General features: G+C 46.3%; 1 protein-coding gene across 4 annotated transcripts in view; it reads left to right on the forward strand.

The window, feature by feature from the left end:
- The window catches only part of LOC140387508 (SHC-transforming protein 1-like), a 211,877-nt gene that overhangs the window by 68,751 nt on the left and 116,799 nt on the right, over window positions 1–26,327 (forward strand). The gene's annotated exons all lie outside the window — the stretch shown is intronic.

Below are 26,327 nucleotides of genomic sequence, written 5' to 3' on the forward strand. Positions count from 1 at the left end.
CCCTCGGAACAGACAATGTTGCATTTATGTTCTCCCTCGGAACAGACATCCCAATAGAATATTCCAAGCCACAATATTGATTAGTGTTTAGACTTTGGAAGCTTCATGCTGTTTATCCATATGTTTCCTGTCAACACTGGCTGCTGGCGAGTCTCAACGGATCGCCTGTGTGTAATTCAAGGATAAAATGAAGGGTTTATTTTATTACTTCTGTACTCGCCGGAGTTTTTATTCCCTTCAATTTCTTGGTGTCGCGCAATAGTTCTTAATGTTAAAGACATAATATAGCTGATCTGGTTTAGAACAATTCGCAATTGCATAACAAACACGTTTTGTTAATAAGAAGGGACATTGACAAATGTACAGACTGAAGTTGTGGCCAGTGTAGCAGAGTGTTAACCGCTATTTATAGAAAGGTGCTAAATCTGCCCACCTGTTCTATTAAGGAAGAATACCTGTGTGGGTTGTCAGGAAATGCACCATTACACTTTTTATGCTACACTTCCTGTCACACTTGGAGGCACATTTGGTGTCGTTAATTATTAGCTCTTCGCCGATTTCTTGCAACATTTAAAAAAAATACATTAGTCAGAGTATGTACAAAAGACGGGCCGGATATTTCTTCATGGAATTGTAAGCATGAAAGGGGATTGAAATCTGATCGCCCTCACTTTGCTCAACTTTGGCAGTCAGTGGTAGCACTCTTGAGTCATTGGGTAGTGGGTTCAATTCCTACTTCAGAACCCCAAAGTACAAAAAAATTTAGGTTGGCATTCCTGTGCGGTGTTGAGAGGGCGCTGCACTGTTGGAAGTGCCAGCTTTCAGATCAAACGTTCAACCGAGAACCGCTGTGTTTCGAAGCGATCCATGCCAGTACTTTGAGGAAGAGGTGTCCTGTTATCCCCTGGTGTCCTGACGAATGTCTATCCCCAATCAACATCACAAAAACAGATTATCTGGTCGTTATCATATTACAGCTATGGACGCCTTCTGTGTGCCAATTGGTTCCCACATCCAGATACACTTGAATAACATTAGGGCAGGAGTAGGCCATTTGCCCCCTCAAGCCTGCCCACTATTCAATAAGATTATGGCAGATCTGATTAAGGTCTTGACTCCACCTTCTTGACCGCTGCCGATAATCCTCAGGCCCATTTAAGATCCAAAAATCTGTCTAACTAAGCCCCGGATATATTTATTGACCCAGGCTTCGCTGCTCTCTGGGGTAGAGAAACTTTAAGATTGGTGACCCTCAGAGGAAATTCCTCTTCATTTCTGTCTTAAATCCGGGACCCCTTATTTTGAAACTTCCAATGTCCTTCATTGGCAGTCAAATATTTTCAGAATATCCTGAGGTTATGAAAGATGTTTTATTATTTTTTTTAAATAAACATTTATTGAGGTATTTTTTGGTTTTACAACAACAAAATAAACAATGTACATGAGTCTATAAACATAGTGCAAAAAGCCTGCTTCTTCCCTTACAGGTCCCACCTTTATTAACCCCCTACTCTAAGTTAAACTAACTAACCCTTCTGCTGACGATTAGTTTTCTGCAAAGAAGTCGGCGAACGGTTGCCACCTCCGGGCGAACCCTAACAGTGACCCTCTCAAGGCGAACTTGATTTTCTCCAAACAGAGAAAGCTAGCCATGTCAGATAGCCAGGTCTCCGACTTTGGGGGCTTTGAGTCCCTCCAAGCTAATAATATCCGTCTCCGGGCTGCCAGGGAAGCAAACGCCAGAACGTCCGCCTCTTTCTCTTCCTGGATTCCCGGATCTTCCGACACCCCGAAAATTGCCACCTCCGGACTCGGTGCCACCCTTGTTTTTAACACCGTGGACATGATGTCTGCAAACCCCTGCCAAAATCCCCTAAGCTTTGGGCATGTCCAAAACATGTGGACATGGTTCGCTGGCCCCCCCTACACACCTTGCACACCTATCTTCTACACCAAAGGACCTGCTCATCCGGGCCACTGTCATGTGAGCCCGGTGAACGACCTTAAACTGTATCAGGCTGAGCCTGGCGCATGTTGTGGATGCATTGACTTTACATCAGCCCAGAGACCATCCTCTATCTCTCCTCCATCTCCTCTTCCCACTTGCGCTTCAGCTCCCCAGTCTGTGTGTCCTATGACCCCATGAGTTCCTTTATAAATGTCAGAGACCTTCCCTTCTCCCACCCACACTCTGGGAACTACCCTATCCTGTATCCCCCCTTGGTGGTAGGAGCGGGAAGGTTGAGACCTGCCTACGTAGGAAGTCCCGCACCTGCAGGTTCCTAAATTTGTTCCCTCGCCAATGCAAATTTTTCCTCCAGCTCCCTCAAGCTAGGAAAGCTCCCTTCTATAAACATATCCCCCATCCTCTCAATTCCTGCCCTCTGCCATCTCCGAAATCCCCCATCCATCCTTCCCGGGGCAAACCGGTGGTTATTGCAGATTGGAGACCAGGCCGATGCTCCCTCCGCTCCCACATGCTTCCTACATTGCCCCCAGACTCTCAAGGCTGCCACCACCATGGGGCTGGTGGAGTACCATGCCGGCAGGAATGGCAGAGGCACCATTATCAACGCCCCCAAACTGGTATCCTTACATGAGGCCGCCTCCATACGCTCCAATGCCGACCCTCCCCCACCACCCACTTACTGATCATGGCTATATTCGCCGCCCAATAATAGTTACTGAAGTTTGGCAGCGCCAGCCCGCTCTTTCCCCGGCTCCGCTCAATCATCCCCTTTTTTACTTGCGGGGTCTTGCCCGCCCATACAAAGCCAGTGATAACTTTGTTAACCCGTTTAAAAAAGGTCCGCGAATAAAGATGGGGAGACACTGGAACACAAACAGGAATCTCGGAAGGACCGTCATCTTCACCGTCTGGACCCTCCCAGCTAATGACAACGGGAGCGCGTCCCACCTCCGAAAATCGTCCTTCATTTGGCCTACCAAACGGGCCAGATTAAGTTTGTGCAACCGTTCCCATTCCTGCACCACTTGGATGCCTAGATATCTAAAACTTCCCCCTACCACTCTAAATGGCAGTTCCCCCAATCGCCTCTCTTGTCCCCTTGCCTGGATCACAAACATCTCGCTTTTCCCCATATTTAGTTTGTACCCCGAAAACCAGCCAAATTCCCCCAGAATCCTCATGATTTCTTCCATCCCCTCTACTGGGTCCGATACATACAGGAGCAGGTCGCCTGCGTATAGTGAGACTCTGTTCCACGCCCCCCTGGACCGACCCTTTCCAGCCCCTTGAGGCTCTCAGCGCAATTGCCAGCGGTTCTATAGCTAGCGCGAACAACAGTGGGGAGAGGGGGCATCCGAAAGATGTTTTATAAATGTGCTTTTAACTTTCTTCACCAATCGATTAAACTCTGACCTGAGACTTTAAGATTACTGCGTCTAATTGTTAAGAAAATAAAGGGACTTAAATCTGTTGCAACATTGTGGATTATGTAATACTTTTTGGATAAAACTGCATATCATGTGAGATTTTGTGATCAATGCGTTAACGAGCCCTATTCAACAATACACTCCAGATAATACACAGTTGTTTTTCGAAATAAACAATGTATCAAACAGCATAAATAATAAATGAAAGTCAAAATTGGAGTTAGATGATAATCAGACCTTTTGAATTTGAGTATTGCCAAAAAAAAAGCATTTTGTCAAAGTTTTTCATCGTGCACTCCACAGGACAGTTGTAAGAATACCAATGTCAGGGGAAATAGATGTTGCCATGGAGAATGCATTTGCCAAGCAAGCAGCACTTTGTTCTCATACAATATAAAGTTGTTGTTTCCCCTGTCATTGGTATGATGAGTGCAAGATGAAAAAGTTCGACAAAGTGTCTTTTTTCAACAATATTCAAGTTCTATACTACCAAATGAATATCTTCTGAATTCAGTAACATTGAACTAAGAGGAGTGGATTATAGAAATTCTGCACAACAAGTGTAAATTTTGTACATCACACTTCCTGGTGTCACACTGAGTAAATTATGCAAATTTTATGGCACCCTTGTATTTGGTTTAGTTTTATGACTAAAATTTCAGTCACTTGCAACTGAACTAGTAAAGGACATAACCATCATAAAAAAACAAAACTGCATGGATTTCCAATGAGGAGAACAATATCTGAGAAAAAGCAACTGGCAGTCTGCAAAATCTGCTGCTTAGAAATGAAAACAAGAGCCCAACAAATTGCGAATATTTGTTTCTAATTCTTTCAGTCAGTGTGTCAAGCAATGCTTCTGTCGGAAGTCTCAATGTGCTTCAGCTTGGGTTCCCCTCAACCATTGCTATTGGCTGAAGGCAAGGTAGTTGGCTGCAATTGCCCGCACCTCCTGGAGATATTTAGGTCTCAAAATGTGGTTGACCTGCTGTTTATAGTCCCTTCTTTTGAGCAACATGAGACTTGGAGGGCAAATATGCATTTGTTTTATATAAACCATCAAACGAATGTCAAGTGTAAACTTTTGTGAGGTAATTTCTTTTAGCTGTAAACATCATGCAAACTAGCCTGTGCATGGGGTTATCAATTTATATTTGTGAGACAATTATATGAGAGATTCCTCCCACACCAGTCATTCTATAGAACCCTGCAGTACAGAAGGTGGCCATTGAGCCCACCCCCAACCCTCATGTTTGTTCCCTGTTTATTCCCTTATTTTCCCCTTTCGTTCATTTTGCCGTTACATTTTTGATCTATGGATGATTAATGGACATCTCACTTTAAGGCAAGAAGCCTGTATAAGAAACATGTACCTTTAATCCTTTTTCATTTGAGACCCCCAACCCCGCCGCAACCCCCGGCAATGCTGCCGACCTCCAGTTCAAAAGTATCCGTCGCCGGGCAAGCAGAGAGGTGAATGCCATGACATTGGTCCTCTTCACCAGTGCAGCCCCGGCGCCTCCGACACCCCAAAAAATCGCCACGATAGGGTCCAGCGTTATCTTGACCCCCAAATTTTATTTACGGGTAGCATAGTGGTTAGCACAATTGCTTCACAGCTCCAGGGTCCCAGGTTCGATTCCTGGCTTGGGTCACTGTCTGTGCGGAGTCTGCAAGTTCTTCCCGTGTGTGCGTGGGTTTCCTCCGGGTGCTCCAGTTTCCTCCCACAGTCCAAAAATGTGCAGGTTAGGTGGACTGGCCATGCTAAATTGCCCTTAGCGTCCAAAATTGCCCTTAGTGTTGGGTGGGGTTCCTGGGTTATGGGGATAGGGTGGAGGTGTAGGCTAGGGTAGGGTGATCTTTCGAAGAGCCAGTGCAGACTCGATGGGCCGAATGGCCTCCTTCTGCACTGTAAATTTTATGAAATCCCCGGCAAGCTCTCAAACACCGCATCCCAAAATCTATCCAACTTTGTACACCTCCAAAACATGTGAACATGGTTAGCCGGCCCCCTCCCACCACCCTCGCACGCATCTTCTCTTCCCGGAAAGAACTCACTCATCCGGGTCCGAGTCATATGGGCCCTATGCACCACCCAAAACTGCATGGCTCATCCTCGCACAAGAGGAGGTTGAGCTGACTTGGTGCATTGTTCCATTCCAAATTCCACACCTCATCTCCATCCCACAATCTTCCTCCCACTTCCGCTTGTTCCCTTTCACTAAAGCTGATCCTTTCACTCATAGATATCCCCAATTCTCTTCTCCCCCCCACCCCCGCCCCACCCCACACACACATCCAGGATCAGCAACTTCTCCAACAGCGTATAGTCTGGCAACTGAGGGAATGAGGGCAGTTCCTTCCACGCTAAATTCCACACCTGCCAATTTTGAAATTTGCTTCCCCATGGCAACTTAAACCTCTCCCACGCTTCCTCTAACCCCACACACTTGCCCTCCACAAACCGGTCTCTCATCTTCCCTATCCCTTCCTCTCACCATCTCCTATACATTCCATCCACCCCCCACCCCAGTGCAAACTTATGGTTCCCACATAGTGGGATCAATACTGACATCGTTTAAAGTGCCTCCCCAACTGATTCCAAATCTTAATTAAAGATTCCACCACTGGGCTGCTCGTGTATGTCCCTGGGGAAAATGGCAATGGGGCTGTCACCAGGGCCCTCAAGTTCGTCCCCTTACACAAATCCAACTTGACCCATCGTCTCATCCTCTTAGCGTTCGCCACCCAGTAATAATGTAGCAGATTCGGGAGCTCTCCCCCCACCCCCCCACCCCCTCAAGGCCCCACTGACCTTTTGTGTCTTGCCTGTTCAAACAAACTCTAAAATCAATTTGTCAACCCTTCGGAAAAAGACCTTGGGGAGAAAAATAGTAAGGGACGGAAAGATAAACAGGAATCTTGGCAGCACATTCATCTTTACCACCTGTGCCCTCCCTGCCAATGTCCCCTTTTCCCCCCTCTGCCAGCCCCATCAAATTCCACTTGTGCATAGTAACCCAATTATGCGCACCTGAACCCACAGGTACCGAAATCTAACACGAGCCACTCTAAATGTCAGTTCCCCCAGGATCGCACTCCATCCCAGAGCATTCACCGGGAAATTGTTACTTTTCCCAACATTCAATTTGTACCCGGAAAAGGCCCCAAATTTCCACAACACGTCCATAATTCTCCCCATACCGTCCAGCGGATTCGCCATGTACACCAGTAAGTTGTTGGTGTACGAAGACACCCTATGCTCCCTACCCACGTCACGATTTCCTGCCACTCCTCCAAAGCCCATAGCACAGTTGCTAAAGGCTCAATCACCTATGCAAACAACAATGGCGGCAGTGGGCATCCCTGACTTGTTTCCCTATGCAGCCTAAAATACCCCGAGTTTATCTTGTCCATTCTCTCACTAGCCATGGGGGACGCGTACAGTAGTCATACCCAAGCCACAAACTTCGGTCCGAACCCAAACCTTCCCAGGATCTCGAACAGGTAATCGTAACCAGCGATTTATTTTCGCTGGGTCCGACCCGACAGCCCCCCCCCCCCCCCCCCCACCCCCCCCCACCCCCCGCCCGCTGCCTACATCTGCACAATTTCCTTCATCGCTGACACAGCTGATAAACAAGCAGGCGACTCGCCTTCTCCCCGTATTCATACTGCACCTCCCCCCCCCTCCTCCCGTAGCCATCATAGCTGACCCACCACCATCCCTGTTGTCAGCCAATCAAACTGCCCTTGAAGCTTCTTCCTCTCCGCCAGCAACTCCCTAGTTGTGGCCACCGAGTCCCTCTGGTCCACCTTCACAATGACTTCCAACAGCCTCTGCCTCTCCTCCCTCTCAACCCTATCGGTGTGGGGCATAAACAAAATAATTTCACCACCGGACCACTGCCTTCAATGCCTTCTAAAAGGTGGCTGCAGAAGCCTCCCCATTTTGAGTTAGATCAACGTAGGTCTTAGTCACCAGTGCCACGTGACCACGTAACTCATTGTCCACCAACAGTGCTGAATCCAGGCCTCTGGGCCCGCCCCAGCCTAAGCCTAACATCCAAGTAGTGTGGCGCGTGGTCCAAAATCACTATTCCCATATATTCCACTCCCACCACACCAGTCAACGCCACCTTTTCCACAAGAGAAAAATCAATCCGGGAGTACACCCGGTGGTCGTGTGAGAAGAAGGAGTATTCCCTCTTCCCCCGGGTGTCCAAAGCTCCGCGGGTTCACCACCCCATCTGATCCATAAACACTCCCAACTCCCTTGCCATCCCTGACCTTACCATTGATTTAGAACTCAATCTGTCCGTCCTGGGCTCCAGTACACAATTAAAGTCCCCACCCATTACCAATTGATGAGAATCTAAAAGTCCAGGATAGACCCTAACAGCTTCTTCATGAAATCCATGTCACCCCAATTGGGCACGTCGACATTCACCAGCACCACCGGTGCCCCCACTATTACCCCACTCACCAGAGTGTGGGGGAAAGTGGGTACTAGGTATTAGCTTGTCGTTAACCAGCTGTAATTACTGCATATTTCATGATAGCTCTTGTTATAAATAAAAAGTAATCGTGTTTACATTTACAAACCTGGTGACTGTAATTATTGGAGAGCCAAGGTTCAAAGACTTTGGGTTATTTTTAATAAGAATTATTGGTTAATTGGTTTGTGTTGTGACTCCGGGGCACGTGGGGCTGGAATTGACCGTGCACTAGCCGAGTGTGTCGTAACACCGTGCCGCCCACATTCTCCGCATCCCCTTGTTTATGTTTTAGTCCATGTACAGACTTTGCTTTTGACATCTGGATTCTTGAGCCCCTTTGCATTGCCTCTCAGCAGTTGAACAAGTGACCATTTTGCCTCCACCGTCACCTATAATTATTGAATGATAGGTGTCTACCAGATACAATCGATCAGTACTGAATGACATTTTTACCTCGGTGTCAATTTTCGTCATGGTGTATGCAATGTTATTTATGTATTTACAAAGTATGATATATGTCGACTGGAAAAGGTTACGGAATGAACCCCCCACCAAGGGCAGAGTGGAATTAGCTGGGATCAAGAGTTAGCCAGGCACCCCCAAAAGCAGAGGGTAAACAAGAGTATTTAAAACCAGAGTGAGTAACTAGGTTGAGGTGAAATGAAACCATAGAGCAATTTTAAAGTGAGTTGTTGTTGCAGAGTGAGTGGAGTTTGGAGCAAGGTGACGGGATGAAGGAAGTGTGGAGATAGCTTTCGATCGAGGCTTCCCATCCTGATACATTCCCAATACTAATGCTTGACGAGGCAGAAGATGTAGGCCAACAGTGTTGGATTGTATTGGGAGTACATTTATCTGATCCACATTGCCCTCATTCAGCAATTATGATCCCTTTGTCGTCTTGCAAATGATACCTTTTCAACATTCAGTACATGTTTAATCTATAGTTCAGTAAACAAATGTTACATTGGTCTTATTCCAGTGTCTGCTTCTAATGTGGGTTTAGAAAGTAAGATTTACCCAGGTCATTTGGAAGAATGATTCATCCTGAAGCTGTATGTGCACACCGATATTTCTGGCATTCTGCCCAAGATGTCACAAAACCCTACAAAGTCTCATAGGAAGTAGATTAGGTCCACTGAGTCACTGCCTCTGCCGCTTCATCTATCATTCATGATACTGAATATATATTTAACACTTCAGCCATTCTTTCAGGCCGACATGCAGTAGTTTATTTTCATTTGCATATTAAGAATAAGCTATTACTAGACATTGTTTATTTTGAAAATCATGAAGCAAAGTTTGGTCTTTTGTGTGTAGAAACTTTGCATAATACCTAAGCACATGATCATTACTGCATTTTGCAGCATATCCAACATACAGTTAATGATTTTAGACGGTTAGAATGGAGATATGTCACCTGTGCATTATTTAAAATTTGTAATAAATTTTTTTTCCAATTAAGGGGCAATTTAGCGTGGCCAATCCACCTGCCCTGCACATCTTTGGGTTGTGGGGGTGAGACCCACGCAGACACAGGGAGAATGTGCAAACTCCACATGAACAATGACCCGGGGCCGAGGCCGAACCCGGGTCCTCGGCGCCGTGAGGCAGCAGTGCTAACCACTGTGCCACCATGCCCCCTTCATTCATATGTTATGTTATGACCAATTAATTGCACCAATGTGGACAAGTGAAAGAGTTGTAAGCAGGCAACTGGCCAGGCCCGAGGAAATGGGGTTGACTTCGATCATTGATCATATATTTTTTTTATAATTCTTTGGATCGCAAAAGCTTCTTGATCCTTCCCAATTGAAATGAAAATGGCTTATTGTCACAAGTAGGCTTCAAATGAAGTTACTGTGAAAAGCCCCTAGTCGCCACATTCCAGCGCCTGTTCGGGGAATCGAACCATGCTGCTGGTCTGCCTTTGTCTGCTTTCAAAACCAGCGATTTAGCCGAGTGTTAAACAGCCCCTTGTCAGTTGTGTTACAAATCCAACTGCATGGTGGAGACATATTGCAAATGTCACCTTCAGAATGAACCAGAGCAGTTACTGCAGAAAATAGTACAGTAGCTGAAAATAGGTCCATGACCCAATCTACGAGACATCAATGAAGTCCCTTGCCTCTTACCTTGGCAGGCCAGAGCAGCACTTTGAGGCAGGCAATAAATCTGCAGTTTATTTGGGGCACTTGGTAGGACACAGTGAGAAGCACAGAAGAATATTAAAATGAAAACCATTCACTTTTGGTTTTCACAGAAAAATGGACAAATATAAACTGTGAGCCATCCGCTAGAGTCCCAAATAATGAAGTGAAATTTGTCTTGGTCAGTTATTACAAACCAGTATCGCTGAATATAATGGTCATAATGCTTTAGAAACACCTTAAAGTGCAGTTGACATATACACAAATGAGAGCAGAACTAAATCTTCCGTATTAAATTGAGGTCCTCCGCACATGAATGCCACTGCTGTTTTTGAAATATTCAGAACAAAGTTTAGTTCTATAAATATTACCCCAAGTCGTTCAATACTGATTATGCCCAGAGCCATAGCAACATTTTTAGTTAATGAGTGGCATGATCTCTTAAGAAGGCTTTTGATCTTCGGCAATGTTGAGATGGGGTGCGTCTTTATGTATTGGCAATGTTGCTGAGGAGATCAGCCTGTAGCGTTCTCCAATTGATTATGCTGCGCCAGGACTGATCCCAAAATGTACTGCATTGTTCTTCTCGAACATTAAATTCTCACCCTTTGCAATGTTCCTTTAAACATTCCAGCTGGAAACAGCAGATGTGTTTGGTTGTGTTCTTATCATTCTTCAGGCCCTGATCCAACTTGGCCCTTGCTCATTGTGATTAAAAACACAAAACAAACCACGGCAGATCAGGAAGCACCGGTGGAGAGGAACAGTTAACATTCTAACTCGATGACCTTCTCATCAGAACTGAAGAAAGATAAGAGTTTTTAAGCCAATGGGATGGGGGAGGGCAGGCAGAACAAAAAGGAAGGTCTGTGATTGGATGGATACAAGAGAGACAAAATTAACAAAATACTTCATGCTACAGATGCCAAAGAAAATGGTAATGGGTATTGCAAAGAGGCAAAGGTTGAGCCAGATGAGGTACGAATGTCTATGTCACAACCACCTGAATGAAACACAAAGGGAAAAAGAAAGAAAAAAAGCAATAAAAACAAACATATGCAGAACAAGGTGGAGGCAGAGGTCATGATCCAAAGTTGGTGAACTCAAGTCCAGGAGGCCTTGAGAGCGAGAAGACAAATTTTTTCATCATCTATTTGATTGCGCCCTCGTGTTTGCCCCATGTTTGAAATCCTCCTTTTACACACTGAAGGCAATTCCCCCGGCTAGTATCCTGGAATCTCAGTGGATATCTTGTAGGATCCCAAAGTGGATAGGTCAACGAGAACTGATAGATTGGGAATGATGCTGAATTCACCCACAGCATGAAGAGCCATGGTCGATGGAGGAAGATGGTTCACGTCAAAATGGATTGTACATCTGCAGCTGATTCCCTTTGCTTCTTCCATTGGTTGGTTCAATTGGCTCTGTTTTATAACCTTTGCTCTAGAGTCGCCAGGTATCTTTATGATACCGCCACGAGGTTCAAGTTCAAGTAATGATCAATAACTCAACACGCCAATTAGTAAGATTCAAATCAATACACATTTATTATACACAGTAAATTGCTACTCATGCATAAACTCTACTTTCTAGCTATTCTATCACTAAAAGGCCGATACTTAGCTTCGGAATGGCCCACCAGGTCAGGGGAGCAAATGGCCTTTCGTTCAGGTCCTGAGTCTGCAGGATTCAAAAGCTGGTATGGACTGGTAGTTAGGAGCGCCTATCTTGTAGCGAGCGTTGACTTGAGACTTACTTGCTTGGAGGCAACAAGACAGGTCACTGTCAAGGGTTGGTTCAAGTTGCTGAGTGACCCTGCCAAAGAAGGACGATTTGAACTTGGGGGCTTTACTTTATAATCCCCAGGAGCTTCCCACCCTTCGGGGCGGACCCCGTACCTGGTTCCAAATGATTGGACTACTTTCCGATCACTTAGATCGATTTCTCCAATGCTGGAGCGGTTCCCTATCGCTAGGCGGTCCCTAAATGTTCGTTGGCCTTCCTTTGTCTTGGCTCCTGCTGGCGCCGAGGAGTCTGGCTTGGCTTTGTTTACCTTAACTATTGCCATTGTGCTTGGGAATTGCACATTAGTATGTAGATGGCTGCTACATTACTATGCAGATGGCTGCTGGTTTCAGTGCTGGCTGGTTGTTTTGCAGGTTCCAATATACATGATCTCTGTATTTGCTAGTCTTTGCCTGTGTTGGCTGAATTTCCCTTCAGCCTTTGCGGTTCTCCATTTTAAGTCGGGAAGTGGCCAACTCAGGTGGCTACACTCCCTCCTTGTGATCCTAATGTGAAGCGTGAAAGATCACATAACTGCGTTGTCTTCATTCCCTGACCGGCGAGCACTCTTCTATGGCCTCTACGCTGACCATAACTATGCAAGAAACATTTTTACCGAACATTCTTATTGGCGCTATGTCAAAATTAAAAAATACGGTACCTCTAACTGTCCTTAATAAACTACGCTCACTCAAACATTCAATCATACTAACTTCCTAAACGATACAAAATGAAAACAGCATTTACATTTTTCCTGGCTTAGCAGTCAAACACAGGGTTGTACAATCTTTCCATTTCTTTATTTACAGAAGAACGCAAACCAATGTCCTTTATTATAGATAGATGGGTTCGGGGACCTGGTGAAAACCGAAAATAGGGGATCTCATTCTGTACACCGGGGTGCTAGCGCGGTAGGCTCTCCTTCTCCATTTTCTCTTGCGGATAGTCTGCACGATGCTGCAGAGTATCGCCAACACTAATAGGGATTCGACTACGTAGGAAAGGGAAGTACCACATTATGAGCTTATCACACAATGATGGTGTATCGGAGAATATCTCGGGGTTCTGTGTGCTATGGGGAAGTGAATCATTAATGGCTGGGGGGGGGGTTGGGGTCAGGGGGTTCGTGTTCGTGCGCAACCAAATGTTCATTAGGGTGATGAGCAACACGGAGGATTCCGCATGGTTCTTTTTCTTTCCCTTCTCTTCTCTTCCTTTCCGTTTCGTCTCTTTTCCTGGAGCTTCTGGGGTTCTGTGAGATCAAGCATAGTGTCTGTTACTATCTTGGTTTAATATCTCGTCTGTTAGTATGTCTGTCCTTTTGTGCCAATTCTCCCTTTACAATTTGTCCCCATGTGTGACTCATACATTTTTTTTTCAACCGAATATTCAGGACAAGAGACACTTAAAAATACTGAAACAGTGCGAGCCGTCTCGCAGGCTGTGCGATTTACCATCCAAATGTTTGAGGATGTAAATAGCATAGGGATGGCAACCTAAGGGTCGCCTGAAAACAAACCAAAACTTTTTGAACCAAAAGTGCCGAAATGAGGTGCGTATGGGCCGCGACGGGTAGGATTTGGATGGAATCCCCGGGTAGGACGGCGACCAATGCCGTATGTGCTCTACCCGAGCAGTCTTTCCGTTGGGGTACTTGATTTTGTAGATGGAGGGGCTTACTTTGTCCGCAATGGAGCACGGACCCGAATATTTAGGTGACAGGAATGTGCTGGGGTTGTATATGGAGAGCATGACTTGCTGTCCTACACTGAACTCAATCGCATGTACTGTCTTATCGAAACAGGCTTTGCTCTGTTTCTTTCGTGTGCCTAATCGGACCGTGGCTGCTAGCTGAGCCGTTTTAACATTCTCTGCCAGTTGTTCTACTGCTTTCTCATGTGTGAGGGCCGTCACTTCGGGGCTTGTCAAATCTAATCCCAATAAAAATTCTGTGCCTTTCATGGGCGTCCGGTCATGAGGGTGTGTGGGGTGTAACCTGTAGATGTTGAAACCGTATTTCGCAAAAACATCAGCGCAAAGGGGAGGACTGAATCCCAAGTGGTGTTGTTTTGCTGGACCATTTTTCTGAGGGTTGATTTTAGGGTCCGATTCATGCGCTCCGCGATACCACTTGACTGGGGGTGGTATGCAATGTGGAATTTTTGGGTAATGCCAAATATCGTGAGGACGTTCTTCATGACACGTCCCGTAAAATGGGAACCTTGGTCGGATTCAAAGCTGCGGGGGAGTCCCCATGTCGTAAAGATGTGGTGAGTTAAGATCTTGGCTGTGGTCTTTGCCGTGTTCGTTCTGGATGGGAATGCCTCTACCCATTTTGTAAAACGTGTCTATCACAACGAGTACATACTTATAACCATTCCTGCAAGGGGGCAATGGTCCTATAAAATCAATCTGGAGGTTAGTCCAGGGGCCATTAACGGGGCGGGTGTGACTAAGTTGAGCTTTCTTTGCGTATCTGTCCGGATTGTTCTGGGCACAGATAAGGCAATTCTCAACGTAGTGCGTTACGTCGTCTTTTAAACTTGGCCACCAACAGAGCTGCCTGAGGTGGGCTGTAGTGGGATCAATTCCCTGATGTCCATGACTGTCATGGAATAAACAGATATGTTGATTCCTGTCCTGTTCAGGAACCACATAAAGGGTGTATTTTAACACCACACCGTCATGTGGGGTCAGTGCATTTTTAAACCTATCGTAAGGTGCCGTAAATTTTCCTTTCAAAATCTCCCTGAGATTGCTGTCCAGCTTCTGGGTTCTGGGCCTGTACTAAATCCTCGATATTAGTCTGCGAGACCTGAACTGCATTCACTGGTGCGCTCTCGGGAGGTGTCCAAAAATATCCGTGCCTGGAACCTGCTTTTGCCAGTGCGTCGGCTTTTACATTTCCAGGGGGGGAGGAACGATGATGACTACGAACTTTAACTATTCCAAAAGTCCTGCCCTGGGCTTTTCCGAAAATGTGATGGAGCAATGGGACTGAGGGGAGGGATTTTCCGTCTCCCGAAACAAATCCTCTTGCTTTCCACATGGGTAGGAATTCTGTAAGGCTATTGCAGACATAGAGGCTGTCCGAGTATATGTCTGATGGGCTGGGGAAGGAATCTGGGTGATCCACAATGTACGCAACGGCTGCTAGTTCTGCCGCCTGCGCGCCTAAGTGTCCTGAAAGTTTTATTGCGATTTCTTCTAGGGCGGGACCCTACGCGTCCTCGACATAAATGTCGCATCCTGTAATGCACTTCCCTTCTAATATTGTGGAAGATCCATCCACATATATTCTTATGAGTTCTCACATGTCTGTGTGTGCTTCGGGCTCTAGGTTGGACTATCTATCTTCCTGGGGGGTGTTTTCACAATAAAGGGCCTGTGTTGTGGTACGGTGAGATGATTTCACATTCGTGGGGGGTGCCTGGGTACTGTAGGTTTTCTACTAAGAAAGTGTGGGTCTTGGTCCTTTTAACAGTGATGTCCCATCCCTGCAAAAGAAGAGTCCATCTGGTTGCTCTTATTTGACTGACTGTACCGTCCTTAAGTCGTCCGTCCAGTAATAGTTGGGTGGGGGTGTGTTCCGTCAGGATTGTGATGGGGTTCAGTCCGGTTATGTATGAAAAATATTGACGGCCCAAAAAACGGCGAGCAGGTGCCTTTCACAGGCTGAAAATCCCTGCTCCACAGCATCTAATACTCTGGAGGCGTAAGCCACGGGCCTTAACTGTTCGTGCCGTTCCTGGAGGAGCACGGCCAAAAGGGTGCAGTCTGTACTTACTACCTCTATAGCGTAAGGGGAAAGTGGGTCTGGAACTTGTAGTGCGGGGGCTGCAATGAGGGCTCTTTTCAAAGAGTCCACAGCATCCGTACGCTGCGGAAGCCATTCCCAGGGGGCTCCTTTCTTTAGGAGTTCCGAGAGGGGTGCTGCCTTGCTGGCGAAACCGTCAATGTGGTTTCGGCAGTAGCCAACCAGTCCTAAAAACGACCGGAGGGCTGAAACATTCTGGGGAAGGGGCAATTTGGCAATCGAGTAAATTCTTTTGTGCTCGATCTCGCGTTTACCGTGCGTGATAATTGTACCCAAATATATCACTGTGTTTTCCAAAATCTGGGTGTTTTGGGGGTTTACTTTGCAACCAATTTTCTGTAGGAGTTCCAGGAGTTCAGCCAGAGGCTCGATGTGCTCTGCCTTGGTGTCTGTCGGCAGTAATAGGTCGTCCACATACTGGACCAGACATTCAGGGTGAGAAAATTTTGACAAACCATTTGCCAGCTGTCGGTGGAAAATGGAGGGGGAGTTGTGGAATCCTTGTGGAAGGCATGTCCACGTGTACTGCTGATTTTTAAAAGTGAAGGCAAATTTATATTGGCACGCTTTTGCCAATGGAATGGACCAGAATCCATTACTGACGTCCAAAACCGTAAAGTATCGTGAGTTGAGTCCCTGTTTGAGCATGGTCTCGGGACTTGTGGCTACCCTGGGGGCTGCTGCGGGGGTGACTTTGTTGAGTTCCCGGTAATCGATGGTCAGTCGCCATGATCCATCGGGCTTTCTCACTGGCCAAATCGGGGCATTATTAGTGGAGGCTACTGATCTAAGTATGCCCTGCTCTAATAAGCTGTCGATTACTTTTCCGATTTCTCCCTCTGCCTCTTGGGGAAATCCGTATTGCTTTTGGGGTCTAGGGTCAGGTCCTGTGATTTGAACGGAACCAGTCATCCAGCCACAATCGTGTTTGTGGGTCGCAAATGCTGTCCTGTGCTTCTGCAGAACTTCCCTAACCTGCTTATCTGTGCTAATCGTGGTCGGATCAAACCAAAATTCACCTACTGCGCTAATTTTGTTTGCATATTCTCCTATGGTGAGCGTTGCGGGGGCTCTGGATTTTGCCATTCTCCAAACACATTGATTGACTGGATCGAAGGATAGGTTGTGGGAATTCATAAAATCTATGCCTAAAATGTGTTCTGCTGTGTGGGGCAGGTCGATTAAAACTATGGGGTGCTGGGTGGTGATGTTGCCGATTTGAATGGGTACAGGGGCTGTGATGTGTCCCTGTTGTGAGTGGCCTGTAAAGCCGCTGAGGGTGATGGTGGCTGTAGTGGACCACGTGTCTTTTTGGAATATGGTGGAGGAATTGATTGTGGTGCGGGACCCTCCTGTGTCCCAGAGGAATTTGTTGGGCTGTCGCCGAATCTTTGCTGCAACTACTGGTCGGCCGGACCTATCCCAAAGGATGTCGCAGACCCAACTGGGAGAGCCCGAACACCGTCAGTCCGTTCCGTTCAGGTCTGTCTGGTCTGAATGGGTGCTCACACTGTGTATGGGCTCTGTCCTATTCTTATTCAGAGTGCCTGCCTGCTGGGCTCTCTGTGGCTTTCGTGGGGCATTGCATTCTCATGCAAAATGTCCTAACTGTCCACAGTTGTAACACTCCTGTGGCTTTTGTGGGGGGCTGTTCCTGCCTTCATTTACCCATGCGGGGTTCTGGTGTGCCTTAACTGTGTGTATGTCTGCTTCTGCCTGCTGTTCTTCGGGATTTTTGTTTATGGGTTTGTTATGAACAGATTGCTCCCAGGTGCGGGACAATCTTTTTACAACCCATTTCTCATTCTGAGCCTCCTCTGAGGGATCATAATTGGCACAAGCTTTTTGTCCTGTTTCTGTGTCATGGGAGATAAGGGTGCGGTCCATTTGGCCATGTTGTCTGGGGACAAATGGGCACGGTCTAAGTCTCTGAAAACTGCTGCGAAATGGATCCACAAGCGTCCATCAAACGCTGTGGGGTGCTCGGTTTTCTTTTGCCTGCACTTATTGAGGCCATCTACGGGGTCACCCCTGTTATACCCGATTGCGTCTAGGATCGCGGTATGCACTTCTGCAAGGGTGCCTCCTCCTACATTCTGTGGGTCGGGAAGGGCTGCTACGACCGAAGGGTCTAAACTCAAAACTGTGAGCTGAGAGCAAAAGTGCTCTCGCTCATCCAGGCCGTACATGGTAGCCTGCTGTTTTACTCTAGCAAAGAATTGGTGGGGGTCTGAGGTGGGGAGGAACGGTTTGATTTTATCACACGCGTCCCGTAATTAGAACGTAGAACATTACAACGCAGTACAGGCCCTTTGGCCCTCGATGTTGCGCCGACCTGTGAAACCACTCTAAAGCCCATCTACACAATTCCCTTATTGTCCATATGTCTATCCAATGATCATTTGAATGTCCTTAGTGTTGGCGAGTCCACTACTGTTGCAGGCAGGGCATTCCACACCCTTACTACTCTCTGAGTAAAGAACCTACCTCTGACATCTGTCTTATATCTATCTCCCCTCAATTTAAAGGTATGTCCCCTCGTGCTAGACATCACCATCCAAGGAAAAAGGCTCTCACTGTCCACCCTATCCAATCCTCTGATCATCTTGTATGCCTCAATTAAGTCACCTCTTAACCTTCTTCTCTCTAATTAAAACAGCCTCAAGTCCCTCAGCCTTTTCTCATAAGATCTTCCCTCCATACCAGGCAACATTCTGATAAATCTCCTCTGCACCCTTTCCAATGCTTCCACATCCTTCCTATAATGCGGCGACCAGAATTGCACGCAATACTCCAAATGCGGCCACACCAGAGTGTTGTAAAGCTGCAACATGACCTCATGGCTCCTAAACTCAATCCCTCTACCAATAAAAGCTCACACACCGTACGCCTTCTTACCAACCCTCTCAATTGGGTCACTGTTAAGGGTGTGGTGTACAGAAATTCCGTGTCGTCCGATGTGGCTGTGCGGTGGGTGGTGACTGGGTTCATTGGAGCCTGAACTATCTGCTCTGTGGGAGGTTGGGGCGCTTTTCTCTTCTGGGCTTTCCCTGCGCACATGTTCCCTGAACATATCTCTGCGCTGTCTCACTCAATTCTTCCCAATCCGGGCCATCTTCCTCATCTAACTGTGATCCAAAGGTTTCCTGGAATCCTTTTTGAACTGAAAGCAGAGATTGCAGTTCTGCAATCTGCTTCCGGCACTTTGCGTGGTCTAATGAGCTTTGTCTTTGCTCCGTGGTGTTAGCATGGAGTGTCTTAACGCTGCCTTCAGGTTGCTACACTGTCTTTGCAATGCCTCTACCTGCTTCTCTGTTTCCTCTCGTACCAGGACTGCACGTTGCGTGTCCTGATAGGCCTTTTCGTACTGGGATTGGAAGCTGCTTAAGTGCACCAGACAAGACTGGTGTGCCCACTTGGCATCATCCACCTCTCTGTCCTTTGCTGCTAACTTCATTCTTAATTCTACGTTTTCTTTCTCTATCTCGCTCACATCGACCTTGCTCATTCGATGTGCCTCCTCTATCTCTCTACGGAGCGTCCGAACGACCTCCTCTGTGCCGCGCAATTCTGCCAAACAGGACATGATTGCCATTGACTTGCGAGCTTTTCCCAAGCTTTTCTTATGGATTTCGCTCAGGTTCTCCCACCAAGTATGTCCTATACTCCCAGGATCTGGTTCCTCATTTTCACAGAATTCGCTCCAAAGGGGCCATCCTTTCCCTTTGGGGTACTTTCTGATTTCCTCTTCCCAAACGGGACACTGTCCTAGTCTACTGCTGGTCGCTGCGACCACGAATTCTTCGGGGTTCATGAGGCGTTGCATTGCCTGCATTGTCATCTTTCCTCTCTAAATACTTCTCTTAAAATTTGGAACAAGTGGTACTAAGGCGGTGTTGTAATTACGGGTACAGCTTTTGCTATTTTCCGGAATAGAAACTCCCAACAGTTTTGTCGCAACAAAAATCTATCAGTTTACCTTATCGCCCTGTTAGTTACGCATGCATTAACACACTTCTGAATTATGAGGATTGATCAGAACTGCTTGAACACTTGTGGTTTTTTCTGTTCCCAATTGGATTTCTAATTCAAATTTTGGGTTCTCCCGGAGTGGTTAAGCCACTTCTAAGTCGGGTCCCGGCGGAGTCGCCAGTAATATGTTGCTAACTTTTGGTTGGTTCAATTGGCTCTGTTTTATAACCTTTGCTCTAGAGTCTCCAGGTATCTTTATGATACCGCCACAAGGTTTAAGTTCAAGTAATGATCAATAACTCAACACACCAATTAGTAAGATTCAAATCAATACACATTTATTATACACAGTAAATCGCTACTCATGCATAAACTCTACTTTCTAGGCTATTTCTATCACTAATAGGCCTATACGTAGCTTCGGACTGGCCCACCAGGTCAGGGGAACAAATGGCCTTTCGTTCAGGTCCTGAGTCTGTTGAATTCAAAAGCTGGTATGGACTGCTATCTAGGAGCACCTATCTCGTAGCGAGCATTGACTTGAGACTTACTTGCTTGGAGGCAACAAGACAGGTCACTGTCAAGGGTTAGTTCAAGTTGCTGAGTGACCCTACCAATGAAGGATGATTTGAACTTGGGGGCTTTACTTTACAGTCCCCAGGGGCTTCCCGACCTTCGGGGGGGACCCCGTACCTGGTTCCAAGTGGGACTACTTTCCAATCACTTGGATCGATTTCTCCAATGCTGGAGCGGTTCCCTGATCGCTAGGCGGTCCCTAAATGTTCGTTGGCCTTCCTTTGTCTTGGCTCCTGCTGGCGCCGAGGAGTCTAGCTTGGCTTTGTTTACCTTAACTGTTGCCATTGTGCCTAGGAATCGCACATTACTATGTAGATGGCTGCTACATTACTATGCAGATGGCTGCTGGTTTCAATGCTGTCTGGTTGTTTTGCAGGTTCCAGCATACATGATCTCTGTACTTGCTAGTCTTTGCCTGTGTTGGCTGAATTTCCCTTCAGCCTTTGCGGTTCTCCATTTTAAGTCGGGAAGTGCCCAACTCAGGTGGCTACACATTTTAGTATTAAAATTCCTGTCCCATCGGTCTAAGCATCTGTAACATCTCCCTCTGAAACTAGATTACCGCCATCTCATGAATTTGGTGACTCACTTGTCTAGTTTCCCAAGCATAGATTCCTGTATAGTCCGGCACGTTTGCAAATATATGAATCTCGTAAAAAACTTCAATTATGGAACTCCTTTTCAAATTGGGTAAATTCACTTCCCATTCTGGTTTAGAACCGTTTTGAGGCTGATTGAAATATCAGTGCATTGAATGCGCTCAAAATAGGAAAAGATGCATGGGCAACTCCTGATCCAAGCTTAAACTCCAAACTTAAAACAGATCGTACTTTGACATTGTAAATTCTCCCGTCAGTCCGTGACGTAAAAAGCAGTAAGTGTCTTTTTTACTTGCTGAAGTCCGAACTGAAGTAGTATCCTGTTTTTCTTGTGGTATTCTCCTTGGCCACTTCCTCCCTTAGCTGTCGCTTCCTCCTGTGTATGCCGAGCAGGCTAAGGCTGAAACTTACCGGTACATCAGTTCTCAATGAAAGGCATTGATTGTTAGAAATGAATTGACTTGGCCAGTTTTATTAACTGTACACGCACTTACCGCTTGAACCAGCCTGAAGTTTATTTCCTGAGCCTGGTTTTATCTAGTTTGTTTTCTAACTGGGCCAATGTGGATCACGTTTAAAAGCAAGAGGGGGAATTTCTACATTTATGCGACACTAGCAACATGCATTGATTCATGTCACCAGGTAAGGCATGGATAAAAATAATTTAACGCCAAGTCAAAGAAAGTTAGGTGGTTGTTTTTGACTGGGGCAGACGCAATGGGCCGAGGGGTCTTTTCTGTGCTGGCGACCTCTTATAACTCTAAAAAAACATGGTCTTATAGGAGATCGAGGTGGTGAGGCAGATGGATTTACGCTGATAATTTCAGAGCATGAGCTCATGGCAGCTGAAATTATAGACTGCAATAGTAGAGTAAGGTGGCTTGGATAGATGCACAAAAGGCCAGTGGGGGGGGGGGAAGGGGGGGGGGGGGGGAGGTGGTCTGGGAGGGTTAAGAGATGGGGAGGAACCAAGCATGAAGGGATTTAAACACTAAGGTTAGAAATTAAGGGGTAAATGCAGGTCGGTGAAGTAATAATTGAGTGGGATTTGATGCAGGATTGTATACAAGAGAATTTGGATGAGATGATTTTTGCTAGGGTGGCCTGAAGAGCTGGTGCAGTTTTGAGTCTGGAGGTGACTTTCAGCAGCATATAACATGAGGCTTTAAAGCCGATGTGTTGGATGTGGAAATAGGTGAGTTTGTGATGGGAGAGGATCTGGGGCTGGAAGCTCAGTTCAGGGTCAAACGGGGTTCTGAAATTGCAAAGAATGTAGCTCATCCTGAAGCACTGGTTGGGGAGAAAGATGGAATAATGGCAAAGGTGTGTGACCAAGAGTGAAGATGATTGCATCATCTTCTTCCCCGCTGTTTCCAGACTCCTAAACGACCCTCTTATGGACTGACCTGATTAATACTACACTCCTGTATGCTTCTCCCAATGCCGGTGTCTATGCATTTACATTGTGTACCTTGTGTTGCCCTATTATGTACTTTCTTTTTATTTTATTTTATTTTCATGTACTAGGAGATCTGTTTGAGCTGCTTGCAGAAAAATACTTTTCACTGTACCTCTGCACATGTGACAATAAACAAATCCAAATCAGTCTATCCAGTGTTAAACTGGATGAAATTACTACATCTCTCCAAGCCTGGATGTCAGGCACAAAACCTGGAACCACTGACACAGTGGATGAACAAGAGAAGTATGGAGCAAGAGACGATTGTTAGCCACATATAAACATTGCACGTATATGTGGATAACATTGCCACGGTGCAGGCAGGGGAGGAACAGAAGGGAGCCAAGGATTGATCCATGTGGCACCTCAAAGCTAACAGTGTAGCACAAAGCTAAGACATTACTGGGTATGCCTGGCTATCACCGGAGACTGTGAGCAATCCCAGTGAGCTGGAGAATAGAAGAGAGGTGTTGGAAAAGGATGTTGTAATTGTTGCCATACAAATGGTTCCAGAGCGGTCCAGAGCACCATACTCAGTTACAGAGAATGCCACTTGCAACTTTGGACGGTTTTGGCGCAGCAGTAAGAATGGAAGCGTGATTGGGGAACCTAAACATGGAAAGCAAGAAATTTGCAAGGTCTTTGAAGGGGAAAGGGTTGCTGGAGATTGGCTGATAGTTTGCAAGTAACTTGTTTTTTTGGGGGGAGGTGGTGATGTCAGTGGTTTTGAAAGGAAGGGGATGACACCTGAGGGGGAGAGAACCATTTTCAATATCAGTTAGTCTAAGGCGCCGGTTGGGAAGCTCTGCAATTTCATAGGAGTTGAGTCAAGGCAACAGAAGGTGGATTTGAGGTCTGATGATGGGGTGAAGTTGGCTTGTAGACAGTGTGGAGATGGCTTGTAACATCCACAAAATAGTGTGCAGATTGGGAGATAAGCACTTTCTTTGTTGGTTACAGATGTTTTGACTGGCTCGTGCAAACTCATTTGTTACTCTAGAGTCCCGCATTAGTTTGTTAATTTTGTTAAGGGGAGTGATCTTAGCCACTTAATGATTCTTTGCTCTATCAGTTAGATTTATTGTCAGTACAGTGAAAAGTATTGTTCGGCGCACAGTCCAGGCAGGTCATTCCATACATGAAAAACGTAGGACATACGATAAATGCATATTGTAAATACATAGACATCAGGTGAAGCATATGGAGAATAGTGCTGCACAGTAGAGAAGATGCATGGAGAGATCAGTTCGGTCCAAAAGAGGGAGATTCAGGAGTCTGGTAACAGCGGGGAAGAAGCTGTTTTTGAATCTGTTAGTGCGCGTTCTCAGACTTCAGTATTTTCTGCCCAATGGAAGAGGTTGGAAGAGAATAACCTGGGGGGAGGGGTCTTTGATTTTGCTGCCCGCTTTCCCAAGGCAGCAGGAGGTGGAGACAAAGTCAGTGGATGGGAGGCGGGTTTGTGTGATGGCTGGGCTGTGTTCACGACTCTCTTTTCTTAGGGTCTTGGGCTGAGTCGTTGCCATACCAGGCTATGATGCAGCCAGATAGGATGCTTTCTATGGTGCATCTGTAAAAATTGGTAATAGTCAATGTGGGCGTGCCGAATTTCCTGAGGAAGTATAGGCGCTGTTGTGCTCACTCGGTTGTAGTGTCGGCGTGGATGGGCATTAGACTTCTGAAGAATTTTAGACACTAACCTAAACCTAAAAATAACTGCTTTTGGAAGAATTAAATGTTATGAATATTTCTCTTTCATTGCAGAGATGAGTCTTTTAAATATTGAACATGTGGGAATGAGTCACACCAAAGTATGTTCTGAATTTTGAAAAGCAGCAGCAAAGGCAAAGTATTAAGAGGTTCTTGCTAATTCTCGTTTCAAATATTACTACAAAGAAGAGATTCTGGAAACAATTTTTCTTTCTTTGTTCTTTCATGCGATGGGGACATTGTTGTCAAGGCCCAACACTTGTTGCTCATCTCTAATTGCCCTCGAACTGAGTGGTTTGCTAGGCCTTTTCAGAGGGGGCATTAAAAAGTCAACCACACTGAGGGCAGCATGGTGGCACAGTGGTTAGCTCTGCTGCCACACAGCACTGAGGACCCGGATTCGATCCTGACTCTGGGCCACTGTCCATGTGGAGTTTGCACATGCTCCCCGTGTTAGCGTGAGTTCCGCACCCACAACCTAAAGATGTGCAGGGTAGGTGGATTGGCCACACTAAATTGCCCCTTAATTGGGGGAAAAAAATGAAATGGATACTCTAAATTTATTTTTAAAAAGAGTCAATCACATTGCTGTGGGTCTGGAGTCGCATGTAGGCCAGACCTTGTAAAGATGGCAGATTTCCTTCCCTAAAGGACATAGTAAACCAAATTGGTTTTTACAACAATTGATGATTCCACCAGTTGCCGTGGTGGGACTTGAACCTGTGTCCCCAGAGCGTTATTAGTCCCATGACATGACCACCTATGCAAACTTCCAACCTAATTCAACAGGCAGGAAGGTCAAGGGGGTTGGGTGGAACATCTGTTTTACACCCCGCAGAATTTCATTCCATTGAAATCAACATGTGATATTGAGGGTTTTTATTATTCATTCATGGGATGTGGGCGTTGCTGGCGGGGCCAGCATTTATTGCCCATCCCTGAGGACATTAGAGTCAACCACAATACTATGGGTCTAGAATCACATGTTAGGCCAGGCCAGGTAAGAATGGCAGACTTTCTTCCTTGAAGGACATTAGTGAACCAGATGGGTTTTTACAACAATCAACAACGGTTTCATGGTCATCATTAGACTTTTAATTTCAGATTTGTACTGAAGTCAAATTTCATCATCTGCCATGGTGGGATTCGAACCCGTGTCCCCAGAGCATTACTGTAGGTTTCTGGGTTACTAGTCCACCGACAATACCACTACGCCACTGCCTGCCCCGTGGATTGCAAAACAGTCATTCCGCCTGATCCCAGGGGTTTCCCGCCTATTGAGTTAGGTTAAAATTACCTCCTTTGAGTCAGAAATTAATGTAGTGAAGTACTTTGGGTACCTCTCGGTAATGAACAGAGTGCATCCATAGAAGTTGGAAATGCAGTCTTCAAAGAGTAACACTTTTAAGCCACAATTTTCAATCTTTCTTCCACCCGGTCCCAGTCAGTATTTTACCCCCTATTCCCCAAACCCAGGATAGCAGCGCAGCATCTTTTTCACAAAGGATTAGGTCAGGATGCATGGCACACAAACAGGCCACTCAGCCCAACCAGTTCATGCTGGTATCCATGCTGCATTTGAGACGCCGCTCATCTTTTCCCATCTAAATCTATTGTATACGCCCTATTCCCTTCTCCCCTCGGATGTACTCTGTCATTGCTTCAGCCACTTGCTGTGGTAGTGAGTTCCACATTCTCACTTTTCTTTGGTGTGAAGAAGTTCCTTCTGAATCCCTTTTTTTTTTAGATTTTCCAATTAAGGGGCAATTTACGGTGGCCAATCCACCTACCCTGCACATCTTTGGGCTGTGGGGGTGAAACCCGCGCAAACACGGGGAGAACGTGCAAACTCCACACGGACAGTGACCCGGAGCGGAGATCAAACCCTGGTCCTCGGTGCCGCAGGGCAGCAATGCCCTCTCTCCTCCTGGCATCAGTTCCATCTGCCGGCCCCGGATTCCTCCCCCCGCCTGCCCCGCAATCTACTGGCTCACATTTGCATCCTCCTAACATCTGACCTCCCAAATTGCGCCTCAGAACCTCTCTACCCGTGAGATTTAGGAGGGGGTGTTAGCGACATTCTGGCAACCACAATGACGATTGGAGGAGTCCCAAAGGCTTCACTTGTCGGAGATGGTGCCGGCAATGTGTGTCATCTAGGCCACGTTTAAGCTTCTGGGTTGCTGTAGAGTAATGGGGATAAGAACATAGAACATAGAACATAGAAAATACAGCACAGAACAGGCCCTTCGGCCCACGATGTTGTGCCGAACCTTTGTCCTAGATTAATCATAGATTATCATTGAATTTACAGTGCAGAAGGAGGCCATTCGGCCCTTTGAGTCTGCACCAGCTCTTGGAAAGAGC

The sequence above is a fragment of the Scyliorhinus torazame genome, chromosome 12 (assembly GCF_047496885.1).
Source record: "Scyliorhinus torazame isolate Kashiwa2021f chromosome 12, sScyTor2.1, whole genome shotgun sequence".
Taxonomy (NCBI): Eukaryota; Metazoa; Chordata; class Chondrichthyes; order Carcharhiniformes; family Scyliorhinidae; genus Scyliorhinus; species Scyliorhinus torazame.